The following is a 22,536-nucleotide window of genomic DNA, read 5'->3' on the forward strand; positions in this document are numbered from 1 at the left end:
ATTTTATAGCAGTACACCCCCCACGGTGTAATAAAAGCTGCCTTTTCTGCATCCTCTTCATCCATCCAGATCTGATGATATCCCGCGAAGCAATCCACAAAGGATTGGAGTTCATGCTTGGCGCAGTTGTCGATCAGTATGTGTATGTTGGGTAACGAGAAATCATCTTTGGTACTTGCTCTGTTTAGGTCCCGATAATCGACTCATACTCTGACTTTCCCATCCTTCTTCGGAACTGGCACGATGTTAGCCAACCAAGTTGGATATTCAACCACTCTGAAAACCTTAGCTTTGATCTGCTTGGTGACTTCTTCTTTGATTTTTAGACTCATATCTGGCTTGAACTTTCTGAGCTTCTGCTTTACTGGTGGACACATTGGGTTGGTGGGTAGTTTATGAGCCACTATGGACGTGCTCAAACCAGTCATATCATCATAAGACCATGCAAAAATGTCTTCATATTCTTTCAAGAAATAGGTGTATTCTTCTTTCTGTGATGGTGACTGGTGAATGCTTATGCGAGTTTCTTTGACTGTTTCGGAATCTCCCAAGTTGACTATCTCAGTTTCGTCCAGGATGGACTTAGGCTTGTTCTCAAAATCTTCAACTTCTCTAACAATTTCCTCAGGCATTATATCCTCTTCTTATATTTCTTTCGAGTCACTATCCTTATGTTGCGTTGTCTCATTACATGTCACAGTTGTTGGTTCATCATGATAAGAAATAGTAATGTTGTAGAGAGAAAAATGTAGAGAATAGTAATAATAATAAAATAGCAAACCATTGATAATTATCAAGATGTCAAACAAAGGCGATTTTTAATGATTCAAACAAATGTTTCAAAACAAAATACTGAAAAATGCTCATAAGAATTGTTTTCAAAATAAATGACACTAGCAGCCAGGAAACCCCGGAACTCGGCGGGCCCTTGATGGTGTGGCAGTCCAGTTCTTGAGAACAAATCCCTTCTCCACTATCTGGATGACGAGGCCTTCTTCCTCCTCCTCCTCAACTATTACACTGTAGTCCATGTCTTCATCTTCCAAGAATAGATTACTTAAATTAGCTAGTGCTTCATCTTTTTTGGATCCTCACATCATATCAGCCTAATGGAAGGATTGGCTCAAATGTGGTATCGGCTGCTCGAGAGGGTAATAAGGACCACGCCATGGTGGTGACCAATTTTGATACTCGTACTAGGTGTATTGATATCCCAGTCCAAAGGTCGTGCCGTGATGTTTTAACTGTATTAGTTTGGTGATCCCTTGGCAATTCTTGCCGAGACCCTTGCCGGGTTCATACCCTGTCCATGCCAATATGCTTTCTATTTTTCTACTCTACCATTTGTCCTTCTCGATCGCGTTAACACGCTCAATGCGATGGTAAGTCTCTCCCCCTAACTTCCTTCTATTCTCCACAACCGGGACAATCTGGTTGGTGTAAATAGGGTTACTCCCGTCTCCATGAATGATCACCTCCTGATGATTCCATTCGAACTTCACAATCTGATGCAGAGTAGACGCTACAGCCCCAGCAGCGTGTATCCAAGGTCGTCCCAATAGCAGATTGTATGAGGCAGATATGTCGAGCACTTGGAATTCAACATCAAACTAAGTTGGACCCATTTGTAAGCAAAGGTTAGTTTCTCCGATTGTGGCCCTTTGAGACCCATCGAACGCTTTTATGTTCATAGTTCCTGCTCGTATCTCATGCAAACCTTTACCTAACCTCTTCAAAGTAGTCAACGGGTAGATGTTGAGACTTGAACCCCCATCTATCAAAACCTTGGCAATGAATTTATCTTCACACTATACTGTGATATGCAATGCCCTGTTATAACTCAACCCTTCTGGTGGCAATTCATCTTCGTGGAAAGTGATCTTATGGCTTTCCAATACTAGTCCTACCATGTTAGCCATCTCTCCACTGGTAATGTTGTTGGGTACATAAGCCATATTCAACACTTTCATCAACGCGTTCCTATGTCCCTCAGAATTCTGCAGTAGTGATAGAATAGACATCTGAGCAGGGGTTTTGTTCAAATGATCAACCACAGAATACTCTCTTGCTTGCACCTTTCTCCAAAGATCATCCGGGCCGGTTTTAATGATAGGCTGCCTGGAAACGGCTTCTTTACTTGTTCCACCCACATTTTCGGGCGGGTAAACCCTACCAGTTCTGGTCATACCTTGTGCTGCACCAGTTTCTTCCATTTTCCCCTTTCCTTTCCTTCTCGCTTCTGTAGTATAGTCCTAGGGCACAACATTGGAATTAAAGGATGGTGTGGGTGCTACCGTTACGGTGAATGGTGTGGTCACTTCTACTTCAAACGGAGTTGGCGTGGCTGAGGGTGTTGTTATTTCAACCTCGAACGGAGTTGGTGCGACTACCTCAACTTCAATCGGTGACTGTATCTGTACCACAATAGGTGTGAGAGTGACTGGAGGCATTTTGGGATCATCCTCTTCTCGAATGAGCCCAATTGACCCCTCCGGGTCCTATTCTTCATCAGTTTTTATCACATTTACCCCTTCGCCCCTGTGATCCGGGAGGGGATTGTTGCGGACGTTAGGTGCAGTCTCCGTTGCCTTTATAACTTTGGTATCAATCAACGTTTGGATCTTATCCTTCAGAGTGCGGCATTCATCAATAGTGTGACCCTTCATGCCCGAATGGTAGGCACATGTCTTATTCGGATTGACCCATTGAGAGGAATTTTCCATGGCGACAGTGGGAATGGGAGTGACATAATCGGCAGCTTTCAATTTCTCATACAACTGGTCAATAGGTTCGGCAATAGGAGTGTATTATCGGGGCGGCCTGCGGTCGAAATTTGGCCTGGGTTTTTGGTAGTTTTGGTGGGCTGGTGGTGAGTGGTAATATGCTGGCTGAGTGTTGTAAGTGTGGTAGGTAGCGGGTTGTTGATATCTAGAAGGTGAAGGCTGATATGTGGATGGAGGTGTTTGTTATGTGAGAGGAGACTTCGGACCTTGGGCTACCATCACAGTCCCTACTTCCTTCTTTTTAGATATACCCCCGACTACAAGGATTTGTTCGTAGCCTAGATTGTCTCAAAATTTGTTATCATCCCGCTTTTGATTCCCTCTTCTATTCTTTTTCCCAATTTGATGATGTCGGGGAATTTATGGTTTTCAATAACCATCAGCCTCTTAGAATATTGTGGATCCTGGGCCCAGACAAAGAATTTGTTCATTTGTTCTTCTTCCAATGCTGGCCTTACTTTTGCAGCCTCTGATCTCTACTGAGTAGCATACTCGTGGAAAGTTTCTGTCGGCTTCTTCTTAAGATTCTGGATATAGAAGACGTCTGGTGCATTCTTTGTGTTGGATCTGAACCGATCCATAAAATCTGACACCATGCTTACCCAATTAATCCACTTCTTTGGATTTTGATTGATGTACCAGGATATGGCGTCTCCAGTGAGGCTCCTCATGAACAGCTTCATGCAGATTCTTTCATCTTTACCAACTCTTATGAGCTTGTCGCAATAAGTCCTTAGATGTACCTTTGGATCACCTGTCCCGTCGAACATTTCAAACTTAGGAGGTTTGTAACTCTCTGGCAGTTCTACATCCGGTTGAATACATAAATCCTCATAGTTCAAACCATCGAAGCCTTTACCACCTTCAACACCTTGGACTCGACTTGTAAGCTTCTTAAGTTCTTCTGCCATGTTCTTGATGAGCAGGTCCTTCTCGACGAATTTCGGTGTATACGGGTTTGTTGTGAAGTGTGGGGGGTAAGGTTTCCACGTATATGGGGTTACTTTGGTGGACTCTAGGGATTTAGGTGTAGTGGTGATCATTGGTTGAGTTTTGGGGATCAAAAGTAGGTTGTGGTACATTTTGAGGAGTGTGGTAGGTGGTAATTTTTGGATACTGGGTCAGATGATGATGATGCTGTGGAGGAGTTGGTACTGGTGGAGGATTAGGATTTTGGGGAGGCGTGGCGTATTGATAAGGTGCGGGAGGATTTTGCGGGTGCTGGTTTTGTGTGTTTTGAGGAGGTATTAGGTTTTGGGCATTTTGTTGGTTGATGTCGGGAACATTCAGGGTAAGGGAAAGGTTTGCCATGTTACGGACCAGCTCAAGTTCCCCTTGTAACTCTAGTATCTGTTGCTCTAACCGTAAAACCAAGTCATTCTGCACCGGAGTACTTCGACCATCTGAAGTTTTGACATTCTCGGCATGCGCAATGTTGTCTTCCCTGATACCACTCATATTATCCATCTTAGCTTTTCCTTTGTTTTTGGGATCTCTTGGAGGAGGAAGAGGTGGAGGACCTCTAGATCTGGTATGATATGCTGATGATGACAGTATGCACGAACCAACCTTAGAGGACGGGAATAAACAAAGAAAAGAAGAAAAACTAAAGGTAAACAAGTCAGTAAGGAGTATTAAAAGGATATTTACGATATTTTAACTCGTATTGCGGAATTATAAATTCACATCCTAATTTGGGGACCTCATTGTGCCCGAGGTAGGCCTAGCGACATATAGATTTGGAGAAAACTCAATGCCGATAACTGCGTCATTTCATTAATATGATAAATAGACCAAATCTCTACTAAAACGACAATAATTATAAAGAGTCACTAGTGGAATTTGCCTTATTACAATCAAATTCTAAAATGAATCTAGAAAACATCATTCCTAATCTACTCGGTCCCAGAGGGACCTTCTCCAAGCTTGGCCTTCTTAGCCCCATCAATCAGATTCCCCAGGTCGCGCATGTCCAACAGCAGATATGCCCTTGCTAGATGTCCTCCTTCATTGCCCTCTGCATTCTGACAATCCGAGACCCTTTTCCTCATATTTCCCTCAAGTTCCATCAAACTCTGCTCCAAATACTCCAACCTTTCTGTTGATTTAGTAGCGATTTCCTTCCATTCATTGATTGCTTCCATGTCCACTTTATGTTATTCCAAATGCCTGGCCTCAGATTCAAAGACCCTTTTGCGCAACCTCCTGTATTTGACTTGTGCTTCAGCAGCGTCATCTATGACCCTATTTCACAAATCAACCCCTTGCTTGACCTCTCCTGCTATGTCATCGACCAACCATGATGGGTAGAAGTACACATGGATGGCACGATACCTATCTGGCTCGATGGTATCTTTTTCCACAATAATCTTTTGATGCCACATGTGTTATGCCTCGAACTTGAATGGAATGGCATTCCCTTGGAAGTCTGCTTTGTAATGAACCATTTTGGAAACTCGTGGTATAACCTGTTTTCTCCCAGCTTGCCTCATGACTCTAGTAGGAGCATAAGGATAGATTCCCCTTAATTCGATTAGCACTAGATAAGGAACATCTCTTGACCTGATTATGAATTCACTGCTAGGGAACCACTTGAACATCCAATGTACCTTGTCATCAGTCAAATTGCTAAAGAAATGTACCCAGCTCACAGCGTTTCCCGATTGTGCAAACCTGTATGGGATAAAAGTCATTCTCTTCGGATGGTGATAAGCTATGTGGTCATTCCATGGTCGTCGCGAAAATTCTTGACGGTATTGTCCTCTCTGAAGGTGTTCCAACAACCATATTTTTAGCAACAGATTGCAACCCTCAAAATGCCTATATCCCTTTTTGCAACAGTCTAAGGCTCGGTACATCTCAACCACGATCATTGGGATAATAGTGTAAGTTTACCCCTCAATTCCTTCCATTAGGGTCTTAGTGACCATAGCTAGGCGAGTGTGGATCCTTTCTCCTTGTATCGGGAATATCAACATTCCCAGAAAATAGACAATGAGTAAAAAAACCCGGCGGTGAGTCCAACCCAAAGAAGTGATGGAAAATTCATCATGGTAAAGACGATATGACTTGTTGTGACCATAACGCTCGTAAAGGAAGTCCAATGGTATGTAAGGTTTCTTCAAACAGACTAACTTATTATTTTTCCTGAAACCCATCATTTTTAGGAAACCTCGAGAAGTACGGTTTTCTGGTACCAACAAGCCAGGGCTATCCCATGGGAGCCCAATGAAGCCTCCTATTTTCTCTAGAAAGGGAGTCATTTCTATATCACCAAAACGGAAGACGACCCTCTTCTCATCCCAGAACATGGTGGCAGCAATTAACACATTGTTCGGCTGAATATCTAACAAAGAAGGTAAATTCCCGAGAACTCTTTTCACATGGTTTTTGTCACTTGGCGAGAGATTTTTCCACCAATCTAGCAACAAAGGTGGGATACTTTGAACCATGACGAACCTGGGGATTTCGTGCCTCATTTTTGCAAAACAAATAAAGTTAGCCTTTCCCCCTCCGGATTCGACTATTTACACATTAATGATTAGCATATCGGCACGTTTTCTCCAAATAATGCACATATCATGATTGTACCCATTGGGATTTAAAGAAATCTCGGCGGGCTTTGGACAAGGCTTGCCTTAGAGAGTTATTACGTGGACAGCGTTCTAACCCATACTAGGTTTAGACATGATGCATGCACAGTTAATATTAGAGTGAGGTTTCTAAAAGAGTCTAGACCGATACCCTCAAGTGGACAACTTGAGAGGGGAAGGCACGGAACCGTCGATTGCACCGCTGATCGACTAGTTTAACTGCAAATAAGCCTTTCCAAATTTAAAAGGGTGATTTAGGAAGAGCGCATACACTCATCAAGCGCCGATATGGTATTAATTACGCACGAGTAGAATATGATATGGAGCATGCTTTATGTAAAGATAAAATAATACGTTGTTAAGTATTTTGCATGATAAAGATGGTAAATGCAGTATTAAATGAAACGTAAAGACATAAAAAGAAAGAAAAACAAGGAAGAAGTTAGTTCGCGCATATTGAAAGAATTGTAATAAAGCAAGTAAGGGGGTAGGGGTAGGGAGAGACATGATGTAGCAAATTTAAAAATGATTCGGAGCAAGTGAACATGACTAGAAAATAAAGGAAAACGCACGTTGTAACCAAATTAAGCAAAGATTTGCATATTAATACAAATTCAAAATAGAGGGAAATAGGGGAAAGGGTGTGCATGTAGCCATAAAAGGGGAAAATGGAAGCGGGATGTTCGTGTAACGATAAAGAACAAGGAAACACATTCATCAAAGAAGACTAATTCATATAGACCAAGTTCGTTATGGTAAGAGCCTAAAAAATATCCCTAGCAGAGTCGTCATGCTGTCGTGCCCCTCTTTCTCGCGAAATCGAGTTTTGATACGTGACAACTCTTTTAAAGGAATGTGTTAAAAAAGAGAGTCGTCACCTAACGGGTTTGAGGTGCGTTATATTTGCAAATAACTCTGGTTTAACCAGTTTGCGTCACCAAAGATCGGGTAAGGGATCAAATTACCTCGAAGAGAAGGTGTTAGGCACTCTTCGAGGTCCACAACTGTGGGTTCCGGCCGAACTTGAATTATATGAATTAGTCAAACAGTCAGAGAGAAAAACAATAAGTTTGAAAAAATATCATTATTAGAAAGTCCTTGAATAAACACAGATAATTGGTTTAAAGACAAGATGGGGGTCCTCAGTTTTTTATCCTAAAGGATCACCCCGAGCAACATAAATAATACTTCGTAACTCCCTCGAGGTGGGGTGTTACTCGTATTATTCAGCGGGCACAGACTATCATCTCCTGCTACCCGATTACTATCTTTAAGTTTTTACCTAAAGCGCACTAGTTGATTCTAAACCGTGCCCTATGCGTGCACTACCCGTCCCATGCCTATGGCCCAGGAGGCGTTTGGACCTCTATTTTGGATGGTTTCTAGACTTAGCTTAGGCTGCTCAGAAATGATAAAACTAGGCAACATACAAAACAAGTTGGACTTCATGTAAAAGCAATTAAGGGCTCAAGTTAGCCTCCACACTTAGACAACAAATGTACGCAAATGGATTTTCACATTAAGCGTCAGACAATTTTAGGATTGAGGCAAATTAAAGCCATTAGGCCCTATAGATATGGTTTCTATGTGACCTGGATTTAGAACGTGCAGACAGTTTTGTATGCAAAGTATAATTTCTAAGTGACTACACAGTTGCCTACTAATTACAGGTTATATGTGATTAAACCTATAGACATGCTATCTAGATGATTTACACACTAATTGACAGTGATAATAACAGGAGATATTCAGAATTACCCAGTTTGATCCTATAGGCATGCTTTCTAATAGAGAAAGAGTTAAGCAATGAAACAGTGTTGAAAGTTCAGTTTTAGTACTTAAAGCAAGATTTCTACGATTAGCGATTGAAACAGATTTTAGCTCTTATAGGCATGCTTCCTAAATGAGCAATTATAACAACACATTAACCAATTAAACTTTATAGGCATGATTTCTAAAATGCAGATTTGGTAGAACATAAATTAACAGAACCCTATGATCGTAGCTCCTAATGAATATGCTGTAATGCACATTGAGACATTGGTCATTTTATTTTTTATAGGCCTGACATCTAGCATGTAGAAATAGAATATGTTAAACGAAATTATTACCTATAGACAGGTTATCTAACACACACAATAGTAGAATATGTTCGAGCAAAGTAAACACCTATAGGCAGGATTTCTATATGTTTCATGCAAATATTGAAATATACCGTTTTTCCATTTTTACTAACACCCCAATTGTTATTATAACTTTATTACAAGCCCAATGAGTGAAATAAATTACAGAATTACAGAATAACTATAGTGGGCCTGAGGCAGGCCCAATGTATACCTAGACTAGCTAGGCCTTCAACACAGTTTCACAACAGCCCAGAAAAAATCTCCATTCACACAAAATAGCCCACATCCAGTAGCCATCAAAAGTCCTAGAGGTATAGCCATTTACACAAACCAACTGGTTTATCCAGATAGAAAGAGGAACAGAGCTGAGTAGTAAAGAAAGTGACGAAAGAACCTCATGTCCTAGTGTGTCAGAGTTCACAAGGGTCTCAAAATAGACCCCGAGCAGTGCTCACACTAGGGAGGTTAATAGAGAAAGCTTTAGGGGGGAGGGGGGCTTGGCTTTCAGCCGGCTCAGAATTAGACTCATACCAAGAAACAATCAATGAAAAATAGTAATAGGTTTGGAAAAGTATTTGCAAACACTATAAGATAATCACATAATGAACTCAAGAAGCAAACTAACACATTGGGCATGGTGACATATTATAAGAAACAAAGAGCCTGGGATTGCAAGTCAATAGGCAAGGGCATTAGACTAGTAAAACCAAGTAATGCAACCAGTGTAGAACTTAAATGATCAGATTATATCAAACTTAGGATTAAACAGTAAAATACAAACAGGATTAGATATCATAGAGGGCATCAGTCAAGGAGGATTAGTTTAAAGGAAAACATGTTGTTAGAGGTGCAGAATTGGACATGGCAAGAACACATAGAGTGGCAACCATAGTCATAGGAGCATACTGCACTTAGAGTAAAGGTCTTAAACAAGTTAAGGCATGCTAATAACATCAATTAATTACTAGAAGTTTAGAATTAGGCAGAGAACATGGATTAAACAATCTAATCAAGGCAGAACATTCGAATTATCAACAAAACCAAACTAAACATGCTTCATTCTGTCTAAATTAACTAAGTTAGGTGCAAAGACATTATTAGGCTATCAATTATAGGCAGAATCACACATAAAGATAGTCAAGGAAATACATAAGTCGTGCAGTTTCAAAGAACATACTAACATAAGAGAATAAACATTGCGAGGGTTTAGAAACTAACTAGTGATTGTTCAATAAACAACAAAAGAACAGTAGTAAGGACCCAGAGTCTCAAATGTGTCAAGTTCCCAAGGGTTTCAAAAACCCAGGGTAGTGCTCACACCCAAGAGATGGTCAGAAAAGTAGAAATCTGGTAGCCTTGGGTTTCAGCCGGCCAAGAGCCAAACAAAACAGAATAGTAAATAAATATAGAGTAGAAACCTCAATTTTTAGTGAGAGTTTTTTAGTGACTTTTTTGTCTGTCCAAAAAGGGGAAAGGGAATGGGTTTATATAGTGGTAAAAATCAGCACATAAGTAAGGAAATACAACCATAAAAGGGAAGAAGAACACATAAATCAATTTAAAATCAAATTAGGAGAATAAGCCGGTAAACCCTAGTTCTTTTTAGGAAAAATAAATATCAACGAAATATACATAGAAATGGTAGCATAGGACGAATATAGACACAAATAATACTAAAAATCAGAGAATCGAACCAATTTTGGTTCGATTTGAAAAGATTTTTAAACTCTAGTTTTTTAGAAAACAAATAAATATCAATAGAACATACACATAAACGGTAGCATAGGACGAATATAGACATAAATAATACTCAAAATCAGAGAATTGAACCAATTTTGGTTCGATTTGAAGAGATCCGTAAACCCTGGTTTTAGGATAAGTAAGAATCAACAAAAAATACACAAATATTCGTACTCACAATAGAACAAAGGATGAACGTAGACAGAATATCATAAAGATCAGTGATTTGAACCTATTTTGGTTTGATATTGTGGAGATCTGCTTGCCATGTTTAGGCAAGCAGTATAGGAGAGTAACCAATACCAGGAGGAGGTCATATATGGCAAGTAGTAGCCATAGAATCCCATATTAGACATGATTATGAGAGGATTTAGGGACAGCAGCTAGGATTCTTAGGAGGGAGAAGGGAGGTGAGGGATATTAGGATGGAGGACGTGGGAGAATGGGATTAGGTTTAGGGTTTGGGTTAGTTTAAAGGGGAGGGTTTGATATGGGTCATTGATCTCAGAGATCAACGGCTACAATTAAAGGGTAGTTGGGTCGGGTTATTAGAAACGGGTCGCGACCGGATTAGGGGTTGGGTTAATTTGATTTGGGCTGGGGGTTGTTTGGGCTAGTGTATTAGGCTTTGGGCCTTTGTTTGGTCCGTAAGTATGTTCATGAGTGGGCTAGTTTTTAAATACCCAATATTTTAGCAAATATATAATTTATAAAAGTAATTAATAAATAACAAAATTATTACTTGTGCACTAAAATGATTAAAAATAATAATTTACATTATAAAAATATAAAAAGTTATTTTTTTAATAAATAATGTAATTAAACATAAATATGGGCTATTATTGCAAAAATGTGCAATTAGCCTAAAAATGCAAATGTAATTATAAAAAATGTAGTACAATATTTAAAAATATACATGTTGGTGTAAATGATAAGTTTGGATGATTAAATCTTTATAAAAATAATTTGAAGGATAATTATTGGATATTTATACAATAAAATACAGAAAAAAAATTGATTTAAAGCCTTTAAAAATTATGGAAAATTATGAAAACATAATTGTATAGGTTTATAAACTAAATGATAATGCAAATATACTATTTTGAAAGAATATGTATATTTTAAAATTATGAGGAAAAAATTGGGTATCAACATTGATATGGTGGGATCGGATTACACGCCGCAACAGGTAAAATAAGGAAGGATTGATATGGTGAAATAAGGGAGGATTATGAAATTGAATCTTATTATATGGCGGGATCGGGTTGCGCGCCGCAACATATCTTTACTTACTATTATTGTTATTGATGTGGTGAAATAAGGGAGGATCGTGTTTGTATGGTGGGATCGGGTTGCACACCGCAACAGCTTGAGTGTTTTGTATTCCTTGTTGTGTTGTGTTGGATTCAGTGTGTTCATACGAGATTCTGAGGATTGATATTTCTGGTTTTACTGTTTTTGAGGATTGAGTTTACTGTCATGAGTTAACTTCTTTATCTTCCTGTATTTCCTTTTCTGTCATTATTATTATACTGCGTACATGTTATTATAAGTGACCCGCCTTAGCCTCATCACTACTTCGTCGAGGTTAGTCTCGGCACTTACAGAGTACATGGGGCCGGTTGTACTCATACTACACTATGTACTTCTTATGTAGACTTTGGAGTCGGTCCCAACGATGATCAGTAGATTGCTCAGATCAGACATCTGATGGAGACTTGAGGCAGTATAGCTGCTCGGCGTTCCCAGCCCTGAAGTCCCCTTCTACTCTATCCTAGCTATTTATTTCTTTTCAAACAGTTTATTCAGACCATTATCTGTATTATTCTAGAAGTTCGACGCGGTATAGGTCATTGTGGAAAGGTTTACCAAGTCGGCACATTTTATTCCAGTGGAAGTTACCTATTCTTCAGAGCGATTAGCTGAGATCTACATTTGCGAGATCGTCCGTCTTCACGGTGTGCTCGTGTCTATCATTTTTTGATCGAGTTATGTAGTTTACCTCGCACTTCTGGAGGGCCGTACAGCATGAGTTGGGCACGTAGGTTGAGTTGAGTATAGCATTTTATCCCCAGATGGACGGACAGTCCGAGTGCACTTATTCAGATATTTCGGGGGTTCTTGTGATCAGTTCTTGCTATTTGTGGAGTTTGCCTACAACAACAGCTACCAGTCGAGCATTCAGATGGCTCCCTATGAGGCATTATACGGGAGGCGGTGTCGTTCTCCAGTTGGATGGTTTGAGCCGTGGGAGGCTCGCTTGTTAGGTACAGATTTGGTACAGGATGCAGGATAAGGTCAAGATTATTCAGGATCGACTTCGCACCGCTCAGTCTAGGCAAAAATATTATGTCGACCGTAGAGTTTGTGATGTTGTATTCATGGTTGGAGAGAGGGTATTGCTCTGGGTCTCACCCATGAAGGGTGTGATGAGGTTCGGAAAGAAGGGCAAGTTGAGCCCTAGGTTTATCGGACCATTTGAGATTCTTGAGAGAGTGGGTGAGGTGACCTACAAGCTCTCATTGCCACCTAGTTTATTAGCAGTCCATCCGGTGTTCCATGTGTCCATGCTCCGGAAGTATCACGGTGATTCGTCCCATGTGTTAGATTTCAGCTCAATCCAATTGGAAAAGGATTGACTTATGAGGAGGAGCCGGTGGCTATTCTAGCCCGGCAGGTCCGACAGTTGAGGTCTAAGAGTTATCCTTCAGTTCGAGTGCAGTGGAGAGGTCAGCCGATTAAGGCATCCACGTGGGAGTTCGAGTCGGACATGCGGAGTAGATATCCACACTTTTTCACCTGTCCAAGTACCTTTCTATGTTCCTTAGAGGACGAACGTTCGTTTTAGATGTGGAGAATGTGATGACCCGATAGATCATTTTTAGTTTTACCTTTCATTTCTGTGTTCTGAGACCTTGAATAGGTTCGTTTATCCTTCCTCGATTTTCATGCACAGTCCGTGTCCTTTTTCCGGAAGGTTTTATTGAGAAAATTGACAAAAATATGAAATCGTGCCTTAAACACATTTGAGTTGACTACGGTCAATATTTTGTGTAAACGGACCCGAATCGGTATTTTAACGGTCCCGATGGGTCCGTATCGTGATTTGAAATTTGGGCATATGCTCGAAATCAAATTCAGAAGTCACTAACTTGAATTAACGCAATTTGTTGAAAACTAGCAATTTAAAGGTTTAAAGGATTCATAAGTTTGATCGTGAGCTGACTTTGTTGTTACCTAGTTTGGATTTCGGTTCCGGAACTTAGTATAGGTTCATTTCAGTAATTATGACTTGTCTACAAAATTTGGTGCAAAACGGAGGTGCAAAAATTTGTCCAATTGAGAAATTTCATGTTCTTAAGTTTCATTGAAAATTTCATTCGTTTTGGTGCCCGATCCGTAGTTCTAGGTGTTATTTTGGTATTTTAATCGCACGAGCGAGTTCGTATGAAGTTGTTACACTTGTGTGCATGCTTGGTTTGGAGCCCCGAGGGCTCGGGTGAGTTTTGCACGCATTTCAGAGAGTTTAGGGGAGATCAAATTTTTTTTGGTGCTCAGGTCTCGCATTTGCAAGACATTGGTCGCATTTGCGAGCTTCATGCTTGCATTTGCGAAGATCACAGTTTCCTGAAGAGTTCGTATTTGTGAAATCCCAATCGCATTTGCGATGATGCCCTGGCCTGGGAGTTAGTCACAATTGCGATCGTTGGGTCGCTTTTGCGACATGTCCAAGTTCGCATTTGCGAACAATTCATCGCAAATGCGATGAAAGCAGAGATGGGAGTCCTTAGCAATTGCGATGGTTTTTTCGCATTTACGGGGTTAGCAATTGCGAACCCCTGGTCGCGATTTCGACATCTGTGCCTGGACAAAAGAGGGGAAAAATGGGATTTAGCTTAGTTCTTTCAAACTCTCAACCCTAACCACCCTAGAGGCGATTTTCCCAAGAGATGTTCTTTCTAAATTCATTAGTAAGTGACTTTAATCTACTTCTTTTAAATTACCCATTACTTTAGTGCTGCTGCTTGGAGACTTCAAGGCATAGGAAGCAATTAAATCATGTAACAGTTAAGACATGGAATAAAATAATTAATGAAATATGGAAAAGTATGGAAACAAGTATTTTGACGTCGTATATACACTCGTCACCTCGCATATATACCGCTACACATGAATTTCACATAGCACATAGCTCAAGGGTTCCTAATTCCCTCAAATCAAGGTTACACCCAACACTTACCTCATTCTGCAATCAACTCGAAGTTCAACCACGACCTTGCCTTTCGAACAAGCCTCCAAACTAACCAAATCTAGCAAATTATTGACCAAACGATTCAAAATAAGCTTTAAAAACTGCTCACGAATGAAAAAGGTTCAATTTAGGTCATTATTGAAAAAGTCAACAAAAGTTAACCCCTGGCCTGCTTGGTCAAAACCCGAGATTCGGACCAAAACCCGATTACCCATTCACCCTCGAGCCCGGTTAAGTAGTTAGAATCCCCCTAGGCGAAAAGACTCTACCTGGGTTAAGCTACGTAAAACATCCTGAATGCTGTCAAGAAGCGTAGGCAATCACCCTACCGTCCTGCATCAACAGCGCATCGAGACCAATGCGCGACGTATCATAATACATCGTATAGGATACCAAACCAGTAGGCAATACAAACACTGGGGCTGTAGTCAAAGCAGTCTTACGATTTTGAAAGCTCTCCTCACACTCCTTGGTCCACCTGAACGGAGCACACTTCTGGGTCAGCCTTGTCATGGGTACTGCAATACACGAGAAACCCTCTACAAATTGACGGTAATACCCTGCCAAGCGAAGAAAATTTCGAATCTCCATAGCTGAGGACGGTCTGGGCCAACTCTGCACTGCTTTAATCTTCTTCGAATCTACCTTGATTCCCTCACTCGATACTACATGATCTAAAAATGCCACTGAATCTAGCCAGAATTCACACTTCAAAAATTTTGCATATAACTTTTTTTCTCTCAAGGTCTGAAGCACAGTCCTCAGGTGTTGCTCATGATCCTCCCAGCTCCGAGAGAACACCAGAATGTCTTCAATAAACACAATAACGAATGAGTCAAGATAGGGTTGAAATACACTGTTCATCAAGTGTATGAATGATGTTGGGGCGTTGGTCAGCCCAAAAGACATCACGAGGAACTCGTAATGACCATACTAAGTCCTGAAGGCAGTCTTCGGGATATCTAGCTCCCGAATGTTCAACTGATGATAGTCTGAATGCAAGTCGATCTTAGAGAATATTCTGTCACCCTGAAGATGATCAAATAGGTCATAAATACGTGGTAATGGATACCTGTTCTTCACTGTAACCTTGTTCAACTGGCGATAATCAATACACATCTGCATAGAACCATCCTTCTTCTTTACAAATAAGACTGAAGCACCCCAAGGTGACACACTGGGCCGAATGAAACCCTTATCAAGCACTCTTGCAATGGTTCCTTTAACTCTTTCATCTCTGTTAGGTCCATACGATAGGGTGGAATAGAAATGGGCTGAGTGCCCGGTAACAAATCAATACCAAAGTCGATATCCCTATCGGGCAGCATGCCCGAAAGATCTGCTAGAAATATATCTGTATAATCCCTCACTATCGGAACTGACTCGACGCTAGGAGTATCAACACTAACATCCCTCACATATGCCAGATACGCATCACATCCATTCTCAACCATCCGCTGAGCCTTTAGAAATGAAACAACTGTGCTAGGAACATAATCCAAAGTACCTCTCCACTCTAACCGCGGTAGACCTAGCATAGCCAATGTCAGTGTCTTCACATGACAATCAAGGATAGCATGATAGGGCGATAATTAGTCCATGCCCAAGATAACATCAAAATCTACCATACTGAGCAACAATAAGTTGGCTATGGTCTCAAAACCACTAAGAACAACCAAACACGACCGATACACATGGTCAACAACAATAGAATCTCCCATGGGTGTAGAGACATAGACAGGAGAAACCAAATAATCACCGGATACACCCAAATACGGAGAAAATTAAGATGAGACATAGGAATAAGTGGAGCCTGGATCAAATAAGTCGGATGCATCTCTATGACAGATTGGAACAATACCTCTGATGACAGAGTCGGATGCAACTGCCTCCATCCTAGCAGGAATGACATAATATCTGGCTTGGCCTCCCCCTCTAGGGCGACCTCTACTTGCTTAAACTCCACCTATAGTTGGCTGTGCAGGTGGAGTGGAAAGCTGGTACGGTGACCATGGACTGAGAAGCCTGAGGACCCGGTGGAATACGCGGAGCCTGAGTAGTCTGTAGAGGTACACCCCTTCTGAGTTTGGGGCAATCATCACACTCAAAACAAGCTCTTAGAGGACGTGGTTGTTGTGGCTAGAATGGCCTGATCGGCCGATTGACCGCTGAAAGCACACCGCGTAGGAGGTGCACTAGACAATGGCAGTGCATAATAGGGATCTTGAGGCTTATGAGCGGCCGGAATACCGCTGGAAGCTGGAAGTGCTGAATGAACAAGGCAACTCACATAGCTCCTACCATGACGAGCTGCAACTAGGACACGGGTACCACTATATGTGCCAGAATCTCGAGACCTCTTAGCCTCTCTCTCCCGAGTCAACATACCCTCCAATCTCCTAGCGATCCCCACTACATATTGGTATGCGATGTCCATCTCCAATTCTCGGGCCATGCTAAATCTGATACTGGGGTTTAGCCCCCCGATAAATCGACGAACCCGCTCTCGAACAGTAGCAACTAAGGCTAGCGCATGCCTAGCCAAATCACTAAATCAGACCGCATACTCCAACACGGTCACAGAAACCTGGCGCAACTGCTCAAACTCTGCGTGCCATGCATCTCTGAGACTATGGGGAACATACTCCCGCAAGAACATATCCAAACACTGAGTCCAAGTGAGCGAAGCTGCCTCGGCCGGACTACCCAACTCATATGTTTTCTACCACTGATAAGTCGTTCCTCTAAGCTGGAACATAGTGAAAGCAACCCTACTAGACTCTGCAATACCCATAGTATGGAGGATACGGTGGCACTCCTCAAAAAAACCCTGGGCATCCTCTGACGCCAATCCATTGAAAGTATGAGGGTGGTACTTCTTGTACCTCTCGAGCCTGAGCTTCTCCTCCTCAGAAACTACTGCCCTAACCTCGGGTTGAACTGGGGCTACCGCCTTCATTGGTATGCCCTCTGGAACCTGGTCAACCTGGACCCCCTGCTCTGGGGTATGGGCGGCAGGAGTCTATGCTCCTCCCCCAGCCTGAGATGTGGCAGGAGCAAATGGTATCAACCCTGCCTGAGCCAAAGTGTTGAACATGCTCAGAAACTGGGCGAGAGTCTCCTGGAAGGCTGGTGCACTAATAGTCGTCCCAGGTGCCTGCCCTCCAACTGGAGCTATTGGTGGCTCCTCTGTAGCAGCTCGTGCGGGTGCTCTGGCTGCACCACATGGACGTCCTCAGCCTCTACCCCGGCCTCTAGCGGCTCTAGCAGGGGGGCGGGTGTCTGGTCATCTGATCCAGCTGTACGTGTCCTTACCATCTGTGAGAGAATAGAAAGACAGAAATTTAGAATTCGAAGTCAAAACTTTCGCGCGATAAGGAATCAAAGAAGTGAAGCTTTTCCTAATAGTTCCATAGCCTCCCGAAGATAAGTATAGACGTCTCTGTACCGATTCGCAAGACTATACTAAACCTGCTTGTGGCTCATAACACCTATGAACCTAGAGCTCTGATACCAACTTGCCATGGCCCCAATTTTTCTCGGTAGAATATTGTGACAATACCTAGTCTCTAAAACTAGGTAAGCCTAACAAGTATGCGGAATAACTAAAATATTAAGCTAAAACTCAAAACGTCAAAAACTGCAATAAATACAAACTGCAACTCAAAGAATAAACAACTCCCAAAACCCGATAGATATAAGTCACAAGCTCTAGATACAGTGTTGTAAATATCCTATACATTACTCTCTATAAAAAACATAAAGAAACGAGGAAAAGACGGGATAGAAGGGGACTCCGAGGCCCGTGGACACGAGCAGGTGTACCTTGAAGTCTCCAAGCAGCAGCACCACACTCTAATATCGAGGCTGATAGGATGTACCTAGATCTGCACAAAAACATGTGCTGAAGCGTAGTATGAGTACACCACAACAGTACCTAGTAAGTGCCAAGCCTAAACTTGGTAGAGTAGTGACGAGGTCAGGTCAAGGGCCCTACTGAAAATATTAAGAAACAAGGCAGAAGATATAATGATATAATGAAATGACAGGGAAGTGAAACAATAGGAATTTACGGAAGATAATAACACGGAATCAAAGAAAAATAAATACAACATGAAAGGAAAGCAAAAATCTTACAACTTAAGGAGGAACAACAACAACCAATACAGGAAATAGAGGAAAACAACATGGCACTCCCAAGGTACTCACTCGTAGTCCCGAAAATAAATATCTCACAGTCTTTGCTTATATCACCGCGGGAGCCTTTATATTATGTTTTAAAAATTATTTTTCCGAAATAGCATCCCGCGTTTTAGCCCACCTTATCACACCGTATGACTTCTAGTAGTTCCCCTACTAGCCATGCGTATCAAGCCAATCTTATCTCACCGCATGCGTTTCAACACCCAGACCTTATACCACAGCATGCATACCAATAATCACAACAGCACGGCAGAAACCCCGTGCAAACAATAATAACCGCACGTCAGAAACCTCGTGCAACAACCAAACAATCACCTCAACAAAAAAAACACGAAAACCAATACATGACAACTAAAAATAATGTTACTTCGAGGATAGCAACTTCAAGTAGGGAATATCACAGTTAAGTAATGCAGTACAAGTTGCAAACAAGAGATAAAACAAGTAGACATGTGAAATTTGGCTAAACATGATGACTGTACTTGCTAAAGTAACTCAATTAAGGCATGAAAATAAACTACTTATCTAGAATCGAATTTTCAACATTTAGCCCGTGTACGCACTCGTCACCTTGCGTACACAGCCTTCACATATTGTAAATTACCAAAATAGTACCAAATCCTAAGGGAAATTTCCTCCACACAAGGTTAGACAAGTCACTTACCTCAAATCTCACTCAATCAATCAATAAGAAGGTCTTTTTCTCGACTTTCTTAGTCCGAACGGCTCAAATCTAGTCAAAATCAATTACATACTATAAATATAATTATAGGAATCTAATCTAAATAATAAAATTTTGACATTACCAAAGAATTAAAAAATCACTCAAGATAGTCGACCTAGGTCCGCATCTCGGAACCCGACCATAATTATAAAATCCGAACACCCATTCGATATCGAGTCCAACCATACAAGAATTACTCAAATCCGACCTAAATCGCCTTTCAAATCCCCAAATTTTAGCCTAAGAAGTTTTCCAAAATTCTCCCATTTTCCCAAATTTTCAACTAAAAATACTAATTAAATGATGAAAACAACAATAGATTCGTGTAACTTAACCAAAACCGAGTTAGAATCTCTTACCCCAATGATTTCCTTGCAAAACTCTCAAAAAATCACCACAAACCGAGCCCTCTAGGTCCAAAAATGGATAATGAATCAAACCCTCAAACTTAGGCCTTTTCTGCCCAGTGATTCTGCACTTGCGGTTACTCAGTCACATCTGCGATGCTGCACCTGCGGAAATATCATCGCAGGTGCGGTTCCCACTAAGGTCCAGAATTTCTGCTTCTGCGGACCATGGCTAGCGCCTGCGAGCCTGCTTCTGCGACCATAGCCGAGGCCAGCCTCGTCCACATCTGCGATTGCACCTCCGCATCTGTGGACACGCAGATGCAGTTATCACCTCGCACCTGCGATGCCAGCTGGGCCAAAGCCAACATCGCTCCTACGGCTCATTGCTCGCTTTTGTGAGTCCGCACCTGTGGCCAATCCCATCGCATGTGCGATGACATTAGAAACTGGGAGCTTCAGCAATAGCACAAGTCTAAAATTTGTTCCGGATTCAATCCGAATCACACTCGGGGCCCCCGGGACCCCGTCTGAATATACCAACAAGTCCTAAAACATCATACGAACTTAGTCGAGCCTTCAAATCACATCAAATAATGCTAAAACCAAGAAATGCGCATCGATTCTAGCGTAATGAACTTTTGAACTTCTAACTTCCACATCTGATGTTGAACCCTATCAAATCAAGTCTGATTGACCTCAAATTTTACACACAAGTCACATTTGATATTACGGACGTACTCCAATTTCCGGAATCGGAATCCGACCCCGATATCAAAAAGTCTCCTTTCAAACTTTTCAAATATCTTCCAACTTTCCAACTTTCGCCAATTAACGCTGAAATGATATACAGATCTCCAAATCAACATCTGGACGTGCTTCTAAAACTAAAATCACCATACAGAGCTATTGAAACCAACGAAACTCCATTCCGGAGTCGTCTTCACACAAGTTAAACTTACGGTCAACTCCTACGACTTAAACTTCCATTTCAGGGACTTTGTGTCCCATTTTACTCTGAAATTCACCCAAACCCGACACCGAGCGCCCCGGCAAGTCACATAGCTATAAATTGAAATAGAGGGAGCAAGAAATAGGGTATTGGGGCTAATACTCTCAAAACGACCGGCCGTATCGTTGCACTTTGGAGTTGGAACCAGCAGCGGTCAGTAGATTGCTCGGATCGGACATCTGACGGAGACAATTTTACTTTCATTCAGACCATTATCTGTATTATTCTAGTCGCTCGTGCACTTGTGACAGTAGTTCTGAGTTGTATTTAAATATTTCGGTTGTTATGACTTTTCGCACTTTATTTCAGTTCTATCACAGTTATTTCAGTTTAATTGGCATCAGTTAATTTAAGTTTTTAAAATTTGGCTAATCAACTATCTCAGGTCGGCTTTCCTAGCAAGTGGATGTTAGGCGCCATCACGACTCCGAGGTTGGGATTCCGGGTCGTGACACACATAAGACTATTAATATTATTAGTGAATCGGGGAGTATTGGCAGTCATCATACGTTCTAAATTTTGACAAGAATTAGATCTAAAATCAAGCTATAACAGGTTGATTTGAGTATAGTTTAAGAGAATTTTGCAAAATCTTTTTTAATTGTAATCAGCATAGTTGATAGATTGTTCCAAAAGAACTTGAACAAAATCAAATTCTTTTTAGGTTTTTCTTTTTCTTTAAAACTCATTATACTTTAGTTATAGATTCATATCTACGATTTATTATAATTTTAATGAATTTTTATATTTTAATTTTATGCTCCGCGTCAAAAGTGCTACATTCAAATAAATCTTGTATCGTAACACTAGATCGGCCCTGCTGCAAGGCCTTGAATTTTGATAATTGGAGTAAAATCTGATAATTGAAGCTGAAAGGGAGATAAAAGGAAGTTGGAATGAAGATAGTACGTTGAAAATATAACGTAAATTTTGCAGTTACTAGTTGTCAAAGGCAACGACTTAAGATAGACAAAGACAGAAATTGCAAAAGCATTAACTTCTAAGCAAATACTAATATAGATTGATATTATACACTATAATCATAAACGTAACTGACAAAGACAAAGACTTTGCTAGGTAATGAAGGTTCAACCAATAAACTGAATTGCCTTAAGAAGACGACTGCTGGACATCCATTTCATCATAGTGTTTGCAAAAATGACTGGATTTGTCTCTATTTACCATGTCAAATAAGACACATATGTGACTTAAATCATTGCATAGTTTCCAAATATGAAAATATTTTATTCCCTCTGTTTCAATTTAGATGATACACTTTCTTTATTAGTCCATCCCAAAAAGAATGATATTCTACAATTGCAAATAATTCAACTTTAAACTCTTCATTTTACTCAATTTACCCTTAATAAAAAGCTTTTATAACCACATAAATGTCATGGCCCCACAAAGCTTTTACCCCTTACCCTTACCATAAATCTCAAAAGTCTTTTTTTTTTAAACTTCGTACCGAATCAAACTAGCTCATCTAAATTGAAACGGACGGAGTATTCTTTTTGGCACAGACTAAAAAAAATACGTTCACATAAATTGAAATAAATAAAGTATTATATTTAGTATTAGAAATTCGAAGAATACGTTATTAAACGTTGTATAGTATATCATCTTATAAAATAAGACAGAGAAACTATTTTGTTTAGCTAACAAGATCACTTTTTGGAAATGGGGTATAGGGTAGGGCTGTTTATCGGGCGGATTGGGCGGTTAATTACTCTTAACGGTTTGGCTTAACGGTTAT

The sequence above is a fragment of the Nicotiana tabacum genome, chromosome 23 (assembly GCF_000715075.1).
Source record: "Nicotiana tabacum cultivar K326 chromosome 23, ASM71507v2, whole genome shotgun sequence".
Classification (NCBI taxonomy): Eukaryota; Viridiplantae; Streptophyta; class Magnoliopsida; order Solanales; family Solanaceae; genus Nicotiana; species Nicotiana tabacum.